Source organism: Mytilus californianus, unplaced genomic scaffold (genome assembly GCF_021869535.1).
Source record: "Mytilus californianus isolate M0D057914Y unplaced genomic scaffold, xbMytCali1.0.p SCAF_100, whole genome shotgun sequence".
Taxonomy (NCBI): Eukaryota; Metazoa; Mollusca; class Bivalvia; order Mytilida; family Mytilidae; genus Mytilus; species Mytilus californianus.
Genome location: NW_026262583.1, coordinates 196,304 through 220,769, shown reverse-complemented (window position 1 = coordinate 220,769; position 24,466 = coordinate 196,304). Strand labels below are relative to the sequence as shown.

At 36.5% G+C, this 24,466-nt stretch overlaps 1 long non-coding RNA gene across 1 annotated transcript; it reads left to right on the top strand.

Moving 5' to 3' along the window:
• The first annotated feature begins 23,187 nt into the window (after positions 1-23,187).
• Positions 23,188-24,237, top strand: LOC127719201 (uncharacterized). Its single transcript, XR_007990186.1, has 2 exons — positions 23,188-23,353; positions 23,990-24,237. It is a non-coding gene; the product is annotated as an uncharacterized LOC127719201 (long non-coding RNA).
• Positions 24,238-24,466: the final 229 nt, after the last annotated feature.

Below are 24,466 nucleotides of genomic sequence, written 5' to 3'. Positions count from 1 at the left end.
AATGAGTTGCAGCAAATATATTTGCATTCAGATTTACCAAACGACCATTTAATTAAATAGGAAAACTTTTGTTTTGATAAGATAGTGTGGAAGTGTAGTGTAAAGAGTAGAAAAGTCAAAACTGTCAACAGAATCAAAAGGACCATCAAAAACACGTAATTTATCTAAAACATCCAAAGATTTTTTTACACGCCAAAAATAGTTAATTCCACAATTTTCATATATTTTATTACAATAGTTTATGATAAACTCTTTGGTAGTAGTTAAGGAACTTGTTAAAAGCAGTGTAAGATTAGTTATAGAACACTTACTAGAGGCCGAGATAACATGATATGTTATTGGTTTTTTGTGTCGTTTGGGTAACCAATACATATATTCTGTATGTATGTGCCGGTCCCAAGTCAGTAGCCTGTAATTCAGTGGATGTCGTTTGTTTATGTGTTACATATTTGTTATTCGTTCATTTTTTGTACATAAATTGGGCCGTTAGTTTTCTCGTTTGAATTGTTTTACATTGTCATTTCGGGGCCTTTTATAGCTGACTATGCGGTATGGGCTTTGCTCATTGTTGAAGGCCGTACGGTGACCTATAGTTGTTAACTTCTGTGTCATTTGGTCTCTTGTGGACAGTTGTCTCATTGACAATCATACCACATCTTCTTTTTTTATATAGTAGGGACCTTCAAATGTTCAAAAGAAGCCTCAAGCTGTGATGTGGTTATGATATGTTTGTTTACTATATGACTCTCTATGGAGCACACGGACTCAGTTGAATGTAGATGAATTTAAGATTTCATTCTTAAGAACGTCCATGTAGTATTTACGGCATACCACCACCACATTGTTGGCTGCTTTGTCGGCCGGTTCAAACACAAACCGCATTGAAAGTTCTTGAAGTTTATTTCTTATTCTGGAAATAGGCGTATTATGTACTCTTTTATTTATTTCTGAATTATTTTCAAAATGTGATATTCTATTATCTACAACATTCATACATTTATTTAAATAAGAATCAAGATATTTTTTATCAGATTTTTCCCGTTTACACCAATTTTTACAAAACGAGGAAAGAGCATCTTTGGTGACCTGACGACACTGTTTCCAATCTATTTTAGAAAGAGGACGATATTTTGGTCCTTTTTTCGAAAAGTTTTTAACCTCTCTGTCCTGGACGATATTGAGGTTCCCCGTAATAACATGGCCATAGGTAACATATCTAAACTTCGATGATACACAGTTTCAAGTTAAAGGAGTACTATTTTCTACATTGGCGTCTGATGTTACCGACGTATAATTAAAAATTAAACTTCTGCTGGGTTTTTTGCATGTGTATGAAATAATAGGTGGTTCTGTGTTATCAAAATAGGGAGGTATACACTTTTGAACGGTAGAGTCATTAAATATACTAGATAAATTGAGTTTGTTTAAAGGTTTTGTTAGCTTTTGAGGTGAATGCCGATATTTTTGCTCTTTGTAAAGAATATTACCATAAAAAATGGATGTGAAATACCCGAACGTATAAGATGTCTGCATGTTGATTTATATTTACGAATGATGTCCTTGTACCGATGATAAAATTTAGTAAATGTTTTGACTAGTTTGTGATATCGAAAACCCTGGTGTAATATTTTTTCAGTAATACATAAATTTCTCTCGCTAAAATCTAATACGTTGTTACAAACACGAGCGAATCGTACAAGTTGAGATAGATAAACACAATAAGATGGTGACAAGAGAACGTCACCATCTAAAAATGGATAATTGACAATAAAAAATGAAAAATCATCTCTTTTATCATAAATTTTGGTATTGAGCTTCCCGTTATTGATATAGATATCAAGATCCAGGAAAGGGCAGTGGTCATTGTTAGTATTAGCTTTATTCAAAGTTAGTTCAACAGGATAAATTTCTTTAGTATACATACTGAAGTCGTCATTATTGAGGGCCAATTATAGTTTATTTGCATAATTTTTTTATTGAATGTATCTCTGAAAATATAAATTGTACATATTTCACTTTTAGGATGTTCAGATGCAGTTCAACGAGTTCCAAATTGCGTTAAAAATTTCATAAAAATCCAAAATTCCCGACTATTACATATACACTTCGTCTTAATTTTGAAATAATGGTTGCCGCAGTCGTAACCCAGTCCCTTTTTTGATATGATCGTTGTCACTAGAACGTCGGTCTGAAAACTGTTATCTTGTGGAAGCTCATGTCCAAACAAGAACACTAGCCACATCTTTTCTCGGGACCATCGTGACGAGACAATGATGAAGAAGCATTATAAGAGCTAGTAGTGCTGTCGCAAATAAAAACAACATTACGACTTTGACAAATCATAATGATTAACTAAGAATTTCTTTACATCTTCGCCAAACTTGAAAAGCCGAATATTAAAATATGAATTTGATAATAAAAAATGTCAGTTTTGTATAGAGTGCACATGTTTTTTTGAAACCAAGGTAAAATATATCGGAAAAAAGGCAAGAATCAAAGCAGGACAAAGCATCAATAACTTGCTCAGCCCCTCCTGTAAAAAAAGTTATAATTTATGGCCTAGGAAGGCCTTCACGACGGTTGCGATTTATGAGGCAGGAGATGCTAACCCTTCCGGAGTACCTGTTCTCTTCATCGGGTTTATGAGGGAGTTTGTGTTGTCCGAACATTTTTTTTGGCATTTGTGTTTTACGATTTTGTCTTGTATACCGATTGTTTGCTTTCGAATACTGGTTCTCTTATGGGTACTCAAGACTACGTTTGTCTCTTAGAAATTATGTATGCTATAACCCTTGTCTTATTAAGACGTTTGACAAAACATTTGATCGTTCAATTGGATAATAAAAGGATTTGCTCAAAACACAAGATTACAAATGTAAGCATCATGTTTGACATAATAATAATTCAATCAGCCGTTTTCCACTATCTGTTCCAATATCGTTTACAAATTCAAGAGCACAAAATCGACGTAGAAACAAGGATTTTAAATCTTTTACATACATATCCGTTTATGAAGGGACTTTACATGTCTCATTAAAATTGAGCATGTCGTTTTATTATCTCACAACTTTGTAATTCAAGAAATTTTAAGTCACATAAAGATATAACAATTTGAAAAGAAAACCAAAAACATAATTTTTCTGATGGACAATTAGGACAGTGAAAAATAAGTACAATGATTGATATGGATACAATGGTTAAAATGACTTGAATAAACTCAAAACTATAGACGAAGTATAAAGAATAACTGTCACAGTAAATAGAGGGAATCTTCGCCTTTCTGTATTGTGATTAAAAGTTGAAATCAATGCAGAAAACTTAATAGCCAATCAAAATTTGGTATAAAAAATAATGGAATATTCGAAATGATGACTATATTGACCGAATTTTGTGTGACGAGCTTTATTCTTTTAATCGAGATTTCTTATCATGTGTGCTGTACTTTTTTGTCTTGTATTTTCGTTTGTCTGTCCCTCCGGTATAGAAAAACTACGTGTGTTTCAGAATGGTGTACTTGATAACTTATTCAGATATTTAATACATCAATATTGAATGAAGAAATAATAAACTATGAAATAAATATACAATCTATTTTATTATTTTGGCCAAATGATTGTACAAAAAAGCTCCAAGTGATTGTACAGTAAGCGAGCAAGCGATTGTACAGTCAATGAAATTTTCCAACATAAAAAAAAATGGTTTATTTTCTTTTCTACTGAGACGATGGTTATCAAACTTTCAGAGTGGTTAGACTATATATCAGAAAAGAGTTAATTGTAAAAATTTTTGTAGTGACGATTATCTTTTTGCATTTTTTTAAAAATTTTATTCCCTGTTGATGGAGAATTTTAAGCGATTTACTCGGAGCTCAACCATTTAAGGGAAAACGTCTGGCTGCATGTGTCGTTTTCGGTATTCGATTGGTCTAGATGTATATGCAGAATGTTTTCGTTACCAAATCTTCAAGCAGAAACGTAATATTGTAACGTGTGCGTTAATCAAAACTTACATTCAGTAACTTGTTGTTTTTTCGATTGTCGGAGCCTCGCTTGAAAGTCTCACGAATGACCAAAATATTAAAAACCGTACAGTTCCGTTCCCACACTGTGACCATCTAGAGCCTTAAAATTGCACCTGTGACCTGCACATTTCTGAATGAACGATTGCAAAATGCAGGTGCAAAAAATCTTCCAAATGCATGGATATTAAAAAAGTTCTGTTGAATCTAGAAGTAATATCAAATTGAAATAACTCACCCGTCAAGTTTGTACATCTCGAAAAACAGTTGTTAACTTCATGCATATTAACTGAAAATTGATAGTGTATTAACTATTGATTGCCACCGTTCTCCTGACATATCATTGGAAGGAAAATGAAGAGCTTCTGACAAACATATATAGTTATGTTTACGTCAAGGTCGTTAAATGAAACGAAAAAAAAAAACTCAAAAAACTTAAGATTTTGCTAATATCAAACGATATCGAATTCACATAACTATCACCTGAAATAGAAATAAACGAAACAAAGATGGCTACAAGTTCGCGCAAAGACAAAAATATCAAGCAAACATATACAAGTATACAAAGGAAATGGGATCCCTAGCCCTACCATTCCGAAAGAAAGGGGAACGAACATTACAAAATCAACCCAAAGCCCCCACCCATGGGACCCATCCTCAGTATGGTACTGGGGTGGGGCTATTTTTGTCCATAGCTTTCTTTGGACTTCATTTCTTTCCTCTCGGGACAAACGGAGTGAAGGGGAAACGTCACACTGATATATTTACAACTTTGATTCTAGTCAAGATAAGTTTGCACATCAAACTTTTTGAATACTAACAAAGAAATAGTTTTTAATAATATTTCATTGAACAGGATTATCATCGTGGTCTGTCTCCTCTGAAGCATGGAATACAGGTCAAGGTTACCTACATTTGGAAGCAAGCCGCACACCTAAGTTACATGCTTGTAGGTTAACTGGTAGCTGAGAACTAAGATTGGACGTGGACATGTACGCCGAGGGTACTCAAACAGTTCACCTTACTTCCTAAACATACTCATCTCATATTCAGTTTTTTGTTTTGTCAGTTAAAATAATTGTAGAGTACACTATAAAAACGGCGTTTAGGTAGCAGTTCTGGAAGAGGTTGGAAAAGTTTCAACAAATGCGTGTTTTCTGAACTTTCCGTTTCTATACAGCAACATATATCTCGTCATGGAGTCCATATTTCACAACTGATACTTTAAACAAGGGCGTGCGTGCAGTACAAAGGATTCATAGATAGAGGAGTATCTTTATCAAATAAGATATTTAAACAGAGTTACAGAAAAAAACTTCAATATCCTCACTTAAAAATCTTATGGTCGCCATCACGATTTGGTTGAGCATTATGGAATGTCAATTTCACAAATGGTTATGGATGTGTTCCCGTTGTCGTATTCCTAGTCCGTCCTTCTTATAGTGACCATGCGGTATGGGCTTTGCTCATTGTTGAAGGCCGTACGGTGACCTAAAGTTGTTAAAATCTGTGTCATTTGGTCTCTTGTGGAGAATTGTCTCATTGGCAATCATACCACATCTTGTTTTTTATATGACTTACTATCCGCTTTTACATTACATTTGGACAATGAGCAGGAAAAGTTTAACCTTATCGAGCACCTGATTTCACTCTCGGTTTGTTTGAGAGTTTGAGAGTTCGCATTGTCCATGCTTTGGTTTTTAGTGTTTTCGGTGTTTGTGTTTCGTGTTTAATCCCACACCTTGTTATTTTGTCCTCGTCTGTTTTCCTGGAGGTGCCTTGTCCTTTGATCATGTTGTACGAGATTTTACCGCTATTTTATGCATAAGTTTTATTGTTGCTGTTTTAACCTCCCACCCCCCAAAAACGAGAGTTAGATCCGGAACTGAAAACCGGAATCCGAACCCACGTAAATGGAAGAAAATGACTTTCTCGGTTCTCATTAGTCATAGAAAAGAGAAATCATTGTTAAAACAATGAATTTCATTGGCAGGTTATATTAATGTCTAGTATACAAAAATATTAACGTATATACAAAAAGAATTCCGTATATACGTAAATCGAATTCTGTATATACGTAAATTGATTTACGTATATACGTAAATCGAATTTCGTATATACATAATTATTTCTGTATATACGAAATTATTTACGTATATACATAATTATTTCTGTATATACAGAATTCGATTTACGTATATACGGAATTCGATTTACGTATATACGTAAATCGAATTATGTATATACAGAAATAATTATGTATATACGTAAATAAGAATTTTTGACCCTGATTCCGCGCCATACGCAAGGCCTTCAAAAATTGCCCCTTCGGAGCTTGTAAATTAGCAGTGTTCAAACGAATGCCCAAGGTCTCTGCTACATGTCTGAATCTTTACTTATCCTAAAATATGTGAACGTAAGCCAAAAAAATATTTAAACGACCCCTACCCCAAATTTGGATAGCCAGACGCCAATATTGACCATACCAAACCCGGATCTTTTTACCCTAGGGACCAAACTGAGCATATTATAGGTCTATACAAGGTGTCATTTTCATTGTAAAGGCCTTAACTAACTTTAAGATGTGTTTTCTTACATAAATAGGTGCTTCATTAAGCAGACAACACGATAAACCAAAATCAAAGCCTAGAAAACCAACATGAAGGCAATTACTCAAAAGAGTAAAAATCTTCCCCCCAGCACCGCCCAGGCATGCCATTACGGTATATTATAGCTCAAACAAATGCTCAGGGTCTCTGCTACATGTCTGAATCTTTACTTATCCTAAAATATGTGAACGTAAGCCAAAAAAATATTTAACCGACCCCTACCCCAAATTTGGATAGCCAGACGCCAATATTGACCATACCAAACCCGGATCTTTTTACCGTAGGGACCAAACTGAGCATATTATAGATCTATACAAGGTGTAATTTTCATTGTAAATGCCTTGGCTAACTTTAAGATGTGTTTTCCTACATAAATATGTGCTTCATTAAGCAGAAAACACGATAAACCAACATCAAAGCCTAGAAAACCAACATAAAGGCAATTACTCAAAAGAGTAAAAATCTTCCCGCAGCACCGCACGGACATGGCATTGGGGTATATTATAGCTCAAACGACTGCTCAAGGTCTCTGCTACATGCATGAATCTTTACTTATACTAAAATATGTGAACGTAAGCCAAAAAAATATTTAATCGACCCCTACCCCAAATTTGGATAGCCAGACCATACCAAACCCGGATCTTTTTACCCTAGGGACCAAACCGAGCATATTATAGGTCTATACAAGGTTTCATTTTCATTGTAAAGGCCTTGGCTAACTTTAAGATGTGTTTTTCTAAATAAATATGTGCTTCATTAAGCAGAAAACACGATGAACCAACATCAAAGCCTAGAAAACCAACATAAAGGCAATTACTCAAAAGATTCAAAAATCTTCTCCCAGCACCGCCCAGGCATGTCATTGGTGTATATTATAACTCAAACAAATGCTCAAGGTCGCTGCTACATGCATGAATCCTTACTTATACTAAAATATCCAAACGTAAGCCAAAAACGTATTAAATCGACCCCTAACCTCAATTTGGATAGCCAGACGCCAATATTGACCATACCAACCACGGATCTATTTTTTGAAAGTCGTGCGCGCCAGTTTGAAAGTCATACGCACAAGTTTGAAAGTCGCTCGTGCGCACCAGTTCTTGAAAGTCGTGCACACCACTTTTGAAAGCCATGAGCACGAGTTTGATAGTCGTGCGCACTATTTTGAAAGTCTTCCGCGCAAGTTTGAAAGTCATGCGCACCAGTTTGAAAGTCAGGCGCACAAGTTTGAAAGTCGTGCGCACGATTTTTCAAACTGGTGCGCACCAGATTAAATCTCCGCGGCAAACGAAAATATTTATATCTACATGACACTTAAGGGCTCCGTAATTATGCTTTACTATACTGACTGTATTCTCATTTTGGCTGCTGGATCCCAGATATAGCCACGTTAAACAATTATGTCTGTGTGGGTTCCTTACCCAATTTGACAATATTACGGAACATTTAACAACTGTCATACAAGTGGGCGTATTAGCTAGCTAGAAAACCAGATTTAAACTACCATTTTCTTAGGAAAATGTCTGTCCCAAGTCAGGAAGATGGGAGTTTTTTTCCTGCTGTTTTTTTTAAACAAACTTTTTCCCAATTTTTACAAAAATCAACAAGGATCTTCGTTTTACAGATATGACTGTGCATAAAAATTAATGGAATTCAGATGAGACAATCTTAACTTTTCAAACGATATAAAAATTATGCAGGACGGACAGTTGGATTATATTGTAAGAAGAAAACTAGTCGGTGTGATATTATCAAATAATCCAATGGCATTGAACCATCATAGCCTTATTCACAAACAAAAGTGAAGCGGAATAAGTCATGCAAATCCAATCTTTTGATATACCAATTACAAATATAAATTATCATTTGTTTAAAGAAAGATTTGATCGTTTTCGTTGATTTTTTGCAATAACGAATAAGCGACAACAGATCTTTTACGATCCTTTTCACGATCATCAAAATGCGGTTCCCGATCTTTCACGATCCGAAATATCAAATTTTTACAAATATTACCGTTTTTGCAAAGTTTTTGATTAAACTAAATCAAAATAACTTTAAACTATTTTAAACAGTAATATTCAACGATATCTTTTTAAGAGAAAAGTAGTTTATGCATTTCAAATTTGAAAAAAACATGTTTGTTTACATTTTTACTTCTCTGACATTTCGAAGAGCAATCTGCTTTTTGTAGTTTTGTAAAAACTGTTTACTTTTAAGCTTGATTTTTCGGATACTGATCATAATGTTGAACCATTTTGACAGACAGTTTTATTTTTCCAATATTTGTCATTATAATTGATTACATTAGATTATTTACTGACGTTGCATGTGTTTTCTCGATAAGATTTCCTTCACGATCCTATACCAGATCTTTCACGATTCAATCGATATACCGAATGACAGCAGTGATATAGATTACATTGGATTTATCAAATTATGATTTTATAATATACTTGCAGAATACCGAATTTATGAGTGACTTGAATGATAAATGATGACGATGGTGGATGGCTGCTAAAAGTCCGACGGCAACTTAATATGCATATTCAGGACGAGAACATGTTAATGTAATATGAATATCAACCCTGCTTTGTACTATACCGACACGCTGAGCCGGATTTTCAACGTGCTAGTTCACACGGTAACAGTCCGCAGAAAGACATGTCACCTTACCCAGACATATTATTCTGACTCCGAGCCGACCAGTCTTTGCTCTCACTCCTTAATGCCGCGTGCTTAGCGCAGAAACAGCAAATACCAATTTTTGATTTTTTGGTTTGACCCGGAGGGGATCCGAACCCACGACCTCTCGCACTCGAGGCTAACAGGCTACCACGAGACCCACCGAGGCGGTTACTTGATAAATGCCTTATTTGACTACGGATTTTATTTTCAAAAATCCATGATATAACTAAGTACTTGTTGTTTTCATATCATCTTGTTTTAAACTCAGTGATGTAGCTTCCATTGAGGCAATAAGGCAACTTCCTCTCCAAATGTTGTTTTACCAAATAAAAAGATAGAGAAGATATAGAGGGATAAAACATATAACGTTTATTTCATACCAATACGTACTGGTATACAGTGAAGATGTTTCCAAACGTACTTCTCCATTCTTCACTCTTTCCTCATTATTAACCTAAAAACTTATCGTTTCAAAGATCAACGGAGAAACAACTATGTTGTTTAGGAAGAGACAAATTATAATTTATAAAAAAAACTGAATCAAGCAAGAGGTCTGAACTGTAAACGGTTTACCTGATATGATGCTTGATTCTTTTATTTTACAACATATTTGTTACGTTTGGTAGACGTGGTTTTCAACAGAACTATCGGAACCAACTGTGCTTCTTTTCCCACCGACAAATACCTAGATTCATATAAGCCAGACTTCATAGTTCCTATAAACGTGACATAATGAAAATTAAAATTCAATAACACCGAATCTGTACAAAAGCATTTTAGAGGAGATCACAATTCTGTCAGTTATTTTTGTTCTGATCAGGACCTGATCAAGGTATTAAAAACCATACTTTTATTCTCTATTTGAATGATAGTAACTTGTCTCTTCAAAAATACTTTTTAAAACCAAGCTAGGATTTTAATAGAAAGGGATATAAAGTAATTGAGAAAACTATCAGTACGTTATTTCTTTAATTTGGGACACACTATTTTATTCTAAAATAGCCAGTGGTTTTTGTTTTTGTTTTAAAAATCATGATTACAATACAATGAAATCTTAACCTTGTGGTCATTCATGCATAGTTACTAATTACACGGTAAACGTATGTACTGTGAAACTTAGTGGGTTAACTCCAGCAATTTGATTGGACGTACGAGGAGTTGTAAACATGTGCTAAATAAAATAAGTTTGGTGTTTTGTAAAATCTACTCACTTATATTATAGCTGTAATATTTGTGCAATTTGTGCCTGACATTAACCAAATCTTGAGTTTATAAATATAGGTAACACGGACAGGGAACTTGACCGTTTATATGCCAGTTAAACATACAAAATGTTATTTTAAAAGGCGCTTGACTTCAGAATGAAAAGTATGGTAGCTGCTGTTTTATGTAAGTAAAGTATATTGAGATCACTATGTGTATACTTCTCTCACGTTTGTAGGACAGAATAATTTAACCCATAGATAGGCGTTTTACATGCTTTGAAAACATCTTTTCTAATTTTACAGTAAAACTAAGCATGCTAAAGCTAATTTATTAAGTGAAATATTGAGTTATGTTGCCCCTTGATAGTCTAGTGGCATAGGCATTAAAATGAACAACCAATAGATCAATTATAAGGTTACAGTGATGTTTGGAAACATTTTTTTTTCAATTTCGTAGTATTTAAAAACGGAAGCTATAATTTATCGAAATGAAGATATAGGATCACATAGGTGGCACATTTCTTTTGCGTTAATTCGTGATGAAAGGAATAAAGCTTCTTAAGGTTCATCATAAGGTATTGAAAAATATGGTTTTGTTACATTACAAACGAGAACTGATGCACTTGTAAAAGTTTAAGGCATGGCTGAACCCTAATTGAATAAGATTCAAATGCATTGTATGCTTTAGAAAATTGAGAACTTAACTAGATTTTAATGTTTGAGTTTGGTTGACTTATACTGAATTACTTAATAACAGCTACCGTAGGTACACCATTTCCTGTCATACTGTAGGTACACATCTTCCTGTCATACCATAGGTACACCATTTATTGTCATACTGTAGGTACACCTTTTACTGTCATACCGTAGGTACACCATTTCCTGTCTCACTGTAGGTACACCATTTCCTGTCATACTGTAGGTACACCATTTACTGTCATACTGTTGGTACATCATTTACTGTCATACTGTAGGTACACCATTTCCTGTCATACTGTAGGTACACCATTTCCTGTCATACTGTAGGTACACCATTTACTGTCATACTGTAGGTACACCATTTACTGTCATACTGTAGGTACACCATTTACTGTCATACTGTAGGTACACCATTTACTGTCATACTGTAAGTACCCACTTTCCAGTCATACTGCAATTATCCCCTTTCCGCTCATACTGTAAGTATCCCCTTTCGTATCATACTGTAAGTATCCCTCCTATTCTCTGATACTGTAAGTATCCCTCCCCTATCCTATCTTACTGTTAGTATCCCTCCACTTCCCTGTGATACTGTAAGTACCCGCTTTCAAATCATACTGTAAGTATCCTCTTTCCAGTCATACTGCAAGTATCCCCTTTCCAGTTATTTTAATAAGTATCCCCTTTCTTATCATACTGTAAGTATCCATCCCCTCTCCTGTCATACTGTTAGTATCTCCTTTCCTTTCATAGTGGTAATACACTCTTCCCTGTGATATTGTAAATATCCCATTTCCTGTCATTCTGTAATTACACCTTTCCTTTCCTGTCATTCTATAATTACCCCTCCTCCCCTTTCCTGACACTGTTATTACCCCTCTCCAGTCATTCCCTTATTTCTCCAATTACCTGTGATACTGTAAGTATCCCTCCTCTCCCCTTTCATACTTTAAGTATCCCCGTTCCTGTCATAATAAAAATATCCCCTTTCCATCAAACTGACGGGGTCTCGGTGGCCGAGTGGTCTAAGTAGTCGAACTACTGTAACACTAGTCTGTCAACACTGAGGTGATGAGTTCGAATCCGGCCAAAGGTCAGTGGTTATCTCCGGGCACTACGGCTTTTTCCACAGAAAAAACTGGCCGTCTAAAAGTGGCGTTAAAAACCAACCAATCAATTCTGTCAAACTGTTACTACCCCATTCCATGTGATACTGTAATTCAGTATCCCCCTTTCCCTTTCATACGGTAACTACCCCTCTCCGTTCTTGACATAATGTAAGTATCCCCTTTCCTATCAAACTATTAATACCCTATTTCATGTGGGACTGTAAGTATCCCTCCCCTTTCCCGTGATACTGTAAGTATCCATCCCTTTTCCTGTCAAACTGTTAGTATCTCCTTTCCTGTCATAGTGTTAATACCCTCTTTCCTGAGATATTGCAAGTATTCCATTTCCTGTCATTGGTTTATTACCCCCTCCCCTTTCCTGATATACTGTTTGTATCCGTTTCCTGTCATTCTGTTATTCCTCCAATCCCCTGTGATACGGTAAGTATCACTGCCTTCCCCTGTGATACTGTAAGTATCCCTCCCCTCCCCTTTCATACTGTAAGTATCCCCTTTCCTGTCACACTAATAGTATCCCCTTTCCATCAAACTGACGGGGCCTTGGTGACCGAGTGGTCTAAGTAGTCAAACTACTGTATCATAAGTCTGTCAACACTAAGGTGATGAGTTCGAATCCGGAACGTTGCAAGTGCGTTCGACTCCAATCTTGATTGACTAGGATTGTCAGTTTTCCTGCCGACGGTCAGTGGTTATCTCCGGGCACTACGACTTTTTCTACAGAAAACTGACCACCACGAAATAGCGCAATAGTGCTGAAAGTAGCATTAAAAACCAATCAATCAATTCTGTCAAACCGTTAATACCCCATTCCCTGTGATACTGTCAGTATCCCTCCCCTTCCCCGTGATAATGTAAGTCAGTATCACTCCCCTTCCCTGTGATACTGTAAGTCAGTATCCCTCCCTTTCCTCGTGATACTGTAAGTCAGTATCTCCTTCCCCTTCCCCGTGATACTGTAAGTCAGTATCCTTCCCCTTCCCTGTGATACTGTAAGTCAGTTTCCCTCCCCTTCCCCGTGATACTGTAAGTCGGTATCCCTCCCCTTCCCCGTGATACTGGAAGTCAGTATCCCTCCCCTTCCCCGTGATACTGTAAGTCAGTATCCCCTTCCCCTTCCCCGTGATACTGTAAGTCGGTATCCCTCCCCTCCCTGTGATACTGTAATTCAGTATCCCTCCAATTCGCCGTGATACTGTAATTCAGTTTCCCTGCCCTTACCCGTGATACTGTAAGTCAGTATCCCTCCCCTTCCCTGTGATACAGTAAGTCAGTATCCCTCCCCTTCCCTGTGATACTGAGAGTCAGTGTCCTTCCCCTTCCTTGTGATACTGTAAGTCAGTATCCCTCCACTTCCCTTTCATACTGTAAGTACCCCTCCCTATTCCTGACATAGTGTAAGTATCCCCTTTCCTGTCATGCTGTAAGTATCCCCTTTCCCGTCAAACTGTTAGTTCCCTATTCCCTGTGATACTGTAAGTATCCCTTCCCTTCCCTGCGTTACTGTAAGTATCTATTCTCTTTTTTGTCAAACTGTTAGTATCTCCTTTCATGTCATATTGTTAATATACCCTTCCTTGTGATTGAAAACTGACCACCACGAAATAGCGCAATAGTGCTGAAAGTAGCATTAAAAACCAATCAATCAATTCTGTCAAACCGTTAATACCCCATTCCCTATGATACTGTCAGTTTTCCTCCCCTTCCCCGTGATAATGTAAGTCAGTATCCCTCCCCTTCCCTGTGATACTGTAAGTCAGTATCCCTCCCTTTCCTCGTGATACTGTAAGTCAGTATTCCCTTCCCCTTCCCCGTGATACTGTAAGTCAGTATCCCTCCCCTTCCCTGTGATACTGTTAGTCAGTTTCCCTCCCCTTCCCCGTGATACTGTAAGTCAGTATCCCTCCCTTTCCCCGTGATACTGTAAGTCAGTATCCCCTTCCCCTTCCCCGTGATACTGTAAGTCAGTATCCCTTCCCTTCCCTGTGATACCGTAAGTCAGTATCCCTCCCCTCCCTGTGATACTGTAATTCAGTATCCCTCCCCTTCGCCGTGATACTGTAATTCAGTGTCCCTCCACTTCCCCGTGATACTGTAAGTCAGTATCCCTTTCCTTCCCCGTGATACTGTAAGTCAGTATCCCTCCCCTTCCCCGTGATACTGTAAGTCAGTATCCCCTTCCCCGTGATACTGTAAGTCAGTATCCCCTTCCCCGTGATACTGTAAGTCAGTATCCCTCCTCTCCCTGTATACTGTAATTCAGTATCCCTCCCCTTTGCCGTGATACTGTAATTCAGTATCCCTCCCCTTTCCCGTGATACTGTAAGTCAGTATCCCTCCCCTTCACCGTGATACTGTAAGCCAGTATCCATCCCCTTCCCTGTGATACTGTAAGTCAGTGTCCTTCCCCTTCCTTGAAATACTGTAAGTCAGTATCCCTCCCCTTCCCTTTCATACGGTAAGTACCCCTCCTTGTTCCTGCCATAGTGTAAATATCCCCTTTCCTGTCATGCTGTAAGTATCCCCTTTCCCGTCAAACTGTTAGTTCCCTATTCCCTGTGATACTGTAAGTATCCCTTCCCTTCCCTGCGATACTGTAAGTATCCATTCCCTTTTTTGTCAAACTGATAGTATCTCCTTTCATGTCATATTGTTAATATACACTTCCCTGTGATATTGCAAGTATCACATTTCCTATCATTGTTTTATAACCCCTCACCTTTCCTGACATACTGGTAGTATCCGTTTCATATCATTCTGTCCTATCCCTGTCATTCTGTCAGTATCCCTGCCTTTCCTTGTGAAACTGTAAGTATCACTCACCTCCCTTTTGTTTCTGTAAGAATTCCCTTTCCTCTCTTACTGTAAGTATCCCCTTTCCTGTCATACTGTAAGTATCCCCTTTCCTGTCAAACTGACGGCGCATCGGTGACCGAGTTGTCTTAGGAGTCGAACTACTAAATCACTAGCCTGTCAACACTGAGTTTGTGAGTTCGAATCCGGCACGTGACAGGTGCATTCGTCTCCAATCTGAATCGACTAGCATTGTCAGTTTTCCTACCGAAAGTCGATGGTTTTCTCCGGGCACTCCGTCTTCCTCCAACAAAAAAATACAGACCTCAACGAAATAGCGCAATAGTGCTGAAAGTGGCGTTAAACACCAATCAATCAATCCAACAATCCTGTCAAACTCTTAATACTCCATTCCCTGTGATATTGTCAGTATCCCTCCCCTTCCTTGTGATACTGTAAGTCAGTGTCCCTTTCCATTCATACTGTAAGTATTCCCTTTCCTGTCATACTGTAAGTATCCCGTTTCCTGTCAAACTGTTAACACCCTATTCCATATGATACTGTAAGTATCCCTCCCCTTCCCTGTGATACAGTAGGTATCCATCCCCTTTTCTGTCATACTGTTATTATCTCCTTTCCTGTCATAGTGTTAATACTCCCTTCCCTGTGATAATGCAAGTATCACATTTCCTGTCATTGTGTTGCTATCCCTCCCCTTTCCTGACATACTGTAAGTATCCTCTTTCCTGTCATTCTGTATGTATCCCTTCCCCTCCCTGTGATACTGTAAGTATCCCTCCCCTTCCCTGTGATACTGTAAGTATCCATCCCCTTTCCTGTCATACTGTTTAAATAGTATCTCCTTTCTTGTCATATTGTTAATACCTTCTTCCTGTGATATTGTAAATATCCAATTTCCTATCATTCTTTAATTACCCTTCCCCTTTCCTGTTATTCTGTAATTACCACCTCCCCTTTCCTGACATATTGTAAGTATCCCTCTCTAGTATTTTTGTGATTCCTTCCTTGTGATACTGTAAGTATCCACTCCCGTTTTTGACATACTGTAAGTATCCTTTCCAGTTGCTGACATACTGTAAGTATTCCCTTTCCTGTCATGCTGAAAGTATCTCCTTTCCTGTCAAACTGTTAATACCCTATTCCCTGTGATACTGTAAGTATCCCTTCCCTTCCCTGTGATACTGTAAGTATCCATCCCCTTCTTTGTGATACTGTAAGTATCCATCCCCTTTTCTTTCATACTGCTAGTATCTCTTTTCCTGTGATAGTGTTGATACCCCTTCCCTGTGATATTACAAGTATCCTATTTACGGTCATTGTTTTATCACCCCTCCCTTTTCCTGACATACTGTAAGTATCCCCTTTCATTTCCTGACATGCTGTAAGTATCCTTTTCCAGTCATTCTGTTATTCCTCCAATTCCCTGTAATACTGTAAGTATCCCTGCCCTTCCCTGTGATACTGTAAGTATCCCTCCCCTCCCCTTTCATACTGTGAGTATCCCCTTTCCTGTCAAACTGTAAGTATCCCCTTTCCTGTCAAACTGACGGGGCCTCGGTGGACGAGTGATCTTAGTAGTCGAACTACTGAATGACTAGCTTGTCCACACCGAGGTTGTCAGTTCGAATCCGACACCAATCTTAATTGACTGATTGTCAGTTTTCTTACCGAAGGTCGGTGGTTATCTCCGGGTACTCCACTTTCCTCCGTCAAGAAAAAAAACTGACCGCCACGAACTAGCGCAATAGTGCTGAAAGTGGCGTTAAACACCAATCAATCAATCAATCCTGTCAAACTGTTAATACCCCCATTCCCTGTGATACTGTCAGTATCCATCCCCTTTCCTATGATACCACAAGTCAGTATCCCTCCCCTTCCCTGTGATACTGTAAGTCAGTATCTCTCCCCTTCCTTTTCATACTGTAAGTACCCCTCTCCGTTCCTGTCATACTGTAAGTATCCCCTTTCCTTTCATGCTGTTAGTATCTCCTTTTCTGTTAAACTGTAACGTTAACACCCCATTCCCTGTGATAGTTGTAAGTATCCCTCCACTTCCCTGTGATACTGTGTATCCTTCCCCTTCCCTGTTATACTGTAAGTATCCCCTTTCCTATCATACTGTAAATATATTCCCTTTTTTGTCATGCAGTACGTAACCCCTTTCATGTCAATCTGTTAACACCCAATTCCCTGAGATACTGTCAGTATCCATCGCCTTCCCTGTGATACTGTAGTATCCATCGCCTTCTCTTTGCTATTGTAAATAGCCCTCCCCTTTCCTGTCATACTGTAAGTATCCCCTTTCCTGTCATACTGTAAGTATCCCCTTTCCTGTCATACTGTAAGTATCCATTTTCCTTTCATACTGTCAGAATCCCCGTTCTTGACAGATTGTTATTCCTGTCCATTCCATGTGATACTGTCAGTATCCTTTCCTTTGATACTGTAAGTACCCCTCCCCGTACCTGACATACTGTAAGAATCCCCGTTCCAGTCTTTCTGTTATTCCTGCCCTTCCCTGTGATACTTTCAGAATCCCTCTTTTTCTCTGTGATACTGTAAGTATTCCCTTCCCTGTGATACTGCAAGTTTCCCTCCCTACTCCGATCCACCTGTAGGTATCACCTTTCTTCACATATGCACATATAAATAAGACGCATGCATATTGTATATGAAGCTTGGTAGCGTACTAGCCTCGATAAAAGGCCGACTCAATGTACCGTGTAGTAGAGAAGAAGGTATCTCTTAGGCATCATGCATCTAATTTGCCACTGTGCGTGCCCCCACTCGATCAATTTTATATAACTGTTATTGTGCACAGACAAAATATATTTCATTGTAGAAGTCTATAACATTTCATGCTTTATGTAATACGATATACCACATCGTAAATGATTGGATTTTAAGAAGTGTTAAATGGTCGTACAAGTAAAATGTCTCATGCCATACTATGTTAGGGATGAGGGAGGGATAAATACCCTGCCACGTCCGGTCTGTGTTTTTGTTTAATGTTTTTCTGCTTTGTATCGATCTGATGAGTTAAGCCTTTTTCAACTGATTTTTATAGTTTGTTCTTATGTTGTCCTGTAACACCGCTGTCCAAGGTTAGGGGAGGGTTGAGCGCTCACATTTTTTGATGTGACTGGCAACGTCAGGAGCCTGTAGTTCAGAGGTTGTCGTTGGTTCATGTCTGTCATATTTGTTTTTCTTAGATTGTTTTGTTATAAATTAGGCCGTTAGTTTTCTCAATTGAATTGTTTCATATTTTTCATGCCGGGGCCTTTTATAGCCGACTATACGGTATGGGTTTTTCCGCTCATTGTTGAAGGCCGTAAGGTTGCCTTGCTTACATCCACTTTATTTGAACTTGGGTGGATAGTTGTCTGATTGACAATCATACCACATCTCCTTATTTTTATAGTATAGCAAATTCTCACAATGATCTAGAGACGCTAACTACTGCTACATGTGCTAGGGGGAAATAACGGGAGATAATAAACCTGTCAAAATTCCTGACCATAATTTTTCTTGCGTTAGGTCGCGTCAACCATGTGACGTCATCATTAGATATTATGTGACTAATTAATCTTAATTTTAATCAATCAACTAATTGCTTTGGAGGATAAACTCATCGTAAAAGAGAGGCTAAAAATACCAAAGGGATATTCAAACTCATAAGTCGAAAACAAAGTGACAATGGCATGGCAGAAAAACGAAAAAACGACGAAAATACAAACAACAGTATACAAAACACAACATAGAAAACCAAAGACTTAACAACACGAACCCCACCAAAACAGGGGGTGATTAAAAGATAGTGTTAAAATTGCAGGATTCGAAACTACCAAAATCAGATATTTGATTAGGGATTTTCCATATTTTATGAAAATATAGAAGCGACGAAAATTAAAGGTACATGTAGTCAAGGTCGTTAAACACGCCCTAGTAGTAATAGGGATTCGTCAGTCCTAAGGTGAATCGCGCCAGATTGTATGCGATTTAAATGTATGGAACGCCGCATTACAATAATAAGATGACATGAAAAATTTACAGTATTATGTTTCTTAATTATATGAGTTATAATCAAATAATAAGTGTTATGTTTGGTAATTATTTGCATCGGCTCTGGGATCGACGGCGTGCGCATGCTCGACTATATGAGATTAAAAGGGGGAATATTTCTCATATGGAGGTCAACCAGAGCTTCCCTGAGACGTTTCAGTCACCGACACCGTAAGATCAACTCCGTTGTGGAAGATTAGGGCGGTGGTCCTAGATGCTCGCAACTCTACACAATTGTTACAAGCAGAACTGCCTAATCTTGTAATCTGGGTACTTCAGTGAAAGTGACTTGAACGTTATTGCATACAAAAAGAGGGGGTAACATATTTCAATTTAATGTTCTCGAAAATTTGAAGTTGTCTCCTCCACTGGAATGGTGATCAATAAATCACACTAGATAACTCCGTGGTCACATTTGCATAATGATACACTATGTAGTTGTGGTGTGGTCGTCAGTTTGCAAAGATTTTCGCTCAAACCGGTGCAAGGCGCCGTCTGAAACTTGCAATGAGGGGAGAGTTTTTGATCCGTGTTGAAGGCCTCACTGTAACTTTGAGATGAAGAATAGAAATAAAAGCGCTGTTCCTTTGCCTTTTGTGTTTAATCTGTGCATGCACTAATTTTTTGGATACCCCAAATTTTTTTTTTCCTTTTATATTCGTTCACCTACACCTTTAACCCATAAAAAAAAATAATATGATAAACATCTGTACATCATTAATCAATAACGCCAATTGATAAGCCGTAATCAATAAAACACTTTATGATGAGGTTATACTCCAAGAAATTAATTGATTAGTCTCATAAATACTTAATGATGACGTCATTGGGTATCCTCATTGTGTATTCCCTTGGGTAGCATCTCTTAAAAGTTTAACATTAACACAATGTCGCTTTAACTATTACTCTCCTCATTACTGATATACTTTTTTTTATTAGTTCTTCTGATGTGTGTGGCAGACAATAGACATTTGCAAAAAAAGTTTACAAGTTCAATATTTCTAACATAAATTAAAAGTTTTATTTCGACTCTGATTAAAATATTGTTAAAAGTTATTTTCAATTTGAAAGTTTTAAACAAATATAGCTATTTTTCTCAATCGTTTCACTCCACCGAAAATAAAATTTTTCTTAACTAAATATCGTAGAAAAAACCAAACACAGTATATAGGGTTGTGCGTTCGCTACATGATCGCATTTAATATAACATATTTAACATATCTACAATCAGACATACATAAATGCATCAAAATTCACCATAACAAGTCGATACGAACTGAGAAGGTAATATATTAAAGGTTATTTGGGGTTGATGGGTGGGAAATAGTGTACCAAAACTAACTTCTGTGTCGTAACTATCTTGTAACGAACGTTGCATTGCCATTAGTCAAGCGCGCCTTAAATTTTCTTTATATACTGACCGCCGAGATCGTCCGTGCAGAAAGGAATTCAATGGGTATTACCTTATCTAATTTAAATATTGAAAACCGTTATGTTAAACATAGGACCGAAAAGAAATGTAATGATTTAAAATTTTGACTCCAAATCAAATGAATTTGAAGCGATCAATAATTTAAAGAGTTAAGCAAGCATGGATTATTAATAGCAAATTATGTATGCTAGTACTTGATTTTCCTTCGTCGGTGTGCCTGTGATGCCGGATTTTTTAATAAGCTGTGATAGATCTCTTATAGTTATTTGTGTGCAATACTCGAAGTAGTTACGTCGTTCCAAAACAATTTTCCTATTTGGCGACAGAAGTTTTATCTAGTGACGTCACAATTTTTACGGGAACGTCTGTGATGTCTAGTTATAGCGGACAAATAGGGATAAGGTGTAAAAGCAAATAGTTCTTCATTTTTTCTCTACTCATAATACGCTAAAAATACTCCCGGTATCTCCTTCCGCATGATTGACGACATTGAGCATCAGTACAAGTCAATTAATATTAATTGATTAATTAATTAGGGTGCTTTTTCATAGCTCAAATTAAAGAGAAATAAATTTACAGTACAAGATTCTTTATTTTTTGAGAAGGAAAAGAAGAAGTTGAATTAATTGTTGATAGAGAAACAATCACCGTCTTTGCTTCCATATAACGTTTGTATATATGTACATATACATTATGTAATATTTATTGTTGTGTATCTCTATACCAATTGTAATTTGTTTTTTTGAGAAATAAAGATATATATATATATAGAAACAATCACTGTCTTTGCAGACAATGAAATAGCCAAAAAGATCCATGCCAAAGGTTTTTAAGCATATATGAAGATATATAATTGACAACGCCAAAAAATTAAAAGAATTTGCTACACAGTATAATATGTATATCATAATCACAAATATAAAACAAAACCACTGCATCCAAAGAAATTCTAATATCATTTGTTGTTGGTTTTTTTTTATATATATTATTTATATGTTCACCTACTATTGCAGTCAAATGAAATATTAGTTCTTCAACCTGCAGTATAAACTTTCGTTAATATTTGTATATGCTAGGTCATAAAAGTGCTACAATAAACTTTAAAAAGGATGATCTTACATTTTATTTAAACACTTACAACCTTTGGTATGTATACAAGTTTTTTTTTTCTCTCAATAGACACAACCTTGTTAAACAAGATCATTCACCAGGTTAAACATGGTAAATGGAAAGAACAATAAGACACTAGTAGTCAATTTTCAAAGCCACTACCAAAATGTCTATCCTCCAGCACTTCAGGCACATCTTTGATACCAGTGTCAATTTCTACAGTCCCATCGTGGACAGCAGAACCAATTATTTCAGGTACACCACGGACACAACAATCTAAAACTTCAGGCACATCTTTGACACCAGAGTCATACACGTCAAGCACTAAGGAAGCATTTCAGGCACATTTTTGACACCAGAGTCAAACACTTCAGACATATCTATGACACCAAGAGAAACCTCCGAGTACAGGTAACTCACTATTTACTTTTAAGCTGTGCATTTTTAATCGAGACGTTGAATAAATTACCTCCCCTTTAATAACAAAAAAATATGAATCCTCAACCATTTTCTCTCTTAAACAACCCTAAAACAGGACTAAAATTATTTTTAAATGAATATAGGATGGTATACTTCAATCAGACAGTAACCCACCTACAAAAACAACCAAAAGACACGTAGTGGGCAAGAAACAGTCTTGAACAAGGTATTCATTTAATATGTAAAGCTTAAATGGTCCCAAGTCTAGACTACAAAAGTGTGTGTAGATTAAATACAAACATTAATACAGACAAACTTTGCAAAGTTAAAGATATTAAGATGTGACGTCAAACATACACGAGTGTTATATATGTATGCAAATACAAATTAACATATTTTTGCATTTATACATGGATTTATCCAATAAGAAATAATGTTGGGTACTTCCTTATTCATCGTAAATTATGGGCAAACAAAAGACAAACAATAAAAATCAGATTTGTGAGCTAGAACACACAGTGAACTATGCATCTATTTTTAGAAGCAGATCATCCAGGAACAACAATCAATCTTAATTCAGATGATGAATCATAAAAAAAGTGGTCAAAGAAGAATGAAAAGGTACTAACTAGCATTCAATTTATCTGAAGACTTTGCACAATTTTTTTGCATTTGTTTCTAAAATATCGTCCTGAAAATGCATGAAATATTTGCCACTGTATTATGCAAACAACAATCAATGAATGTATACAGTACCGTATTATCCAGGCATCAGTGAAACATGTCAAACATGAACCTGCATTATATGGTCTGAACAGGAGTCTCATAAATTAAAAAAAGCTTACAAAATTGTTTCAAATGTGTCCTAATCATGCTTAAAATAAACTTTGTGTTTAAATTATTATCTATTGCAGATGCGTTAAAATTCTATGACCCAGATGCCAAATATTTATGGTTAGGACTTCACCACTGCTTGTACACGACTTCCTGTCATAATGGAATTTAGGGAACGTCTTCAGGTGACAGGAAGGCAATTAAAAAAACGAATGGTACTTCACAGAACTTGCATACAACTATACATTCCCTGAACCAACACTAAGATACTTTATATGGTGCCGTAAAACATGGGAGTTTAAATTGCATCCAGCTGCAAAAATGGATTTTGAATGCGGGTGATGTTTTTTTTTCGCTAGTTAAAGATATCTAAAAGTTCTACAATTTGTAAATACTTTAACATTTGAAGCAACTAAAGAAATTGTAGCAGTTTCATACAGTTTATTATGAAGCCCTTTTCTAGTTTCAGAAGAATGTATATACAAAACCTATAAATAAGCATTCAAAATTAAGTGCCATTATCAAATCTTCAAATGGGTGTATCACTGTTCATCAACAACAATCAATCAAATCATACAACAGGTGGTTTTAGGATGCATCAAGTTCTTCTGATTAATTTGCTTTTGGCATAATATATTCATGCATGCAGGCTGGCTAAATATCTTATTCTCTGCTTTAATAGTTGTATCAAATTTCATTGAGAAAATTGATTGAAATCATACTTTGAAAAAAAATAGCTATTTAATTTGTTAATTCATCACTATATTGTACATACCTCTGGCCTATTACACTACCAGTCTTACATGTACGAGAAAATGTTAACTATCTTCCATGTTTGAATGTACATACTGTATGTTAGGTGACAATGTAAGCTTTGAACATAAATTTATTGGGAAATTTCATAACAGCCGTATAAAAGCAGGTGATTTTAATGTGCATGGTCATACCATTTGATTCTTTTTTTTTAATTTCAGTTCGATTTTCAACATCAGATATTACCCAGCTTATAACCAAATCGACCGAAGATGTAGAGAGGAAACAACAGGAAAGGATGGCTCTACAAACAGAACTGGTCAATGTCGTGAAAGACTCTGTATAACAAAATCTAGAATTGGAACTTTGAATGAAAAAAAAAATGTTTCAATGATTACATAGCACAGGGTTATTTTAATTTTTATTGGAAGTTTGTGATTATGACTTAAATAAATGACACTTAAGATAGGTTTATTGAACTGAGATATTTTTTATGAGGAAAAGTTGTGAACTGTTGATTGGTGTTGATTTTCAAATTTATTGAAAATATTATCTTATCATTTAACTTGAAACTTATGTATATATTCTGTTTCCTGATTAGTTCTAGGAAATAGCATGAAATATGCAATTCATAACTGTAATTCCAACATAATTTTGATTTAGGTTATGGATACCTTTCGTATATATTTTTGGATAAA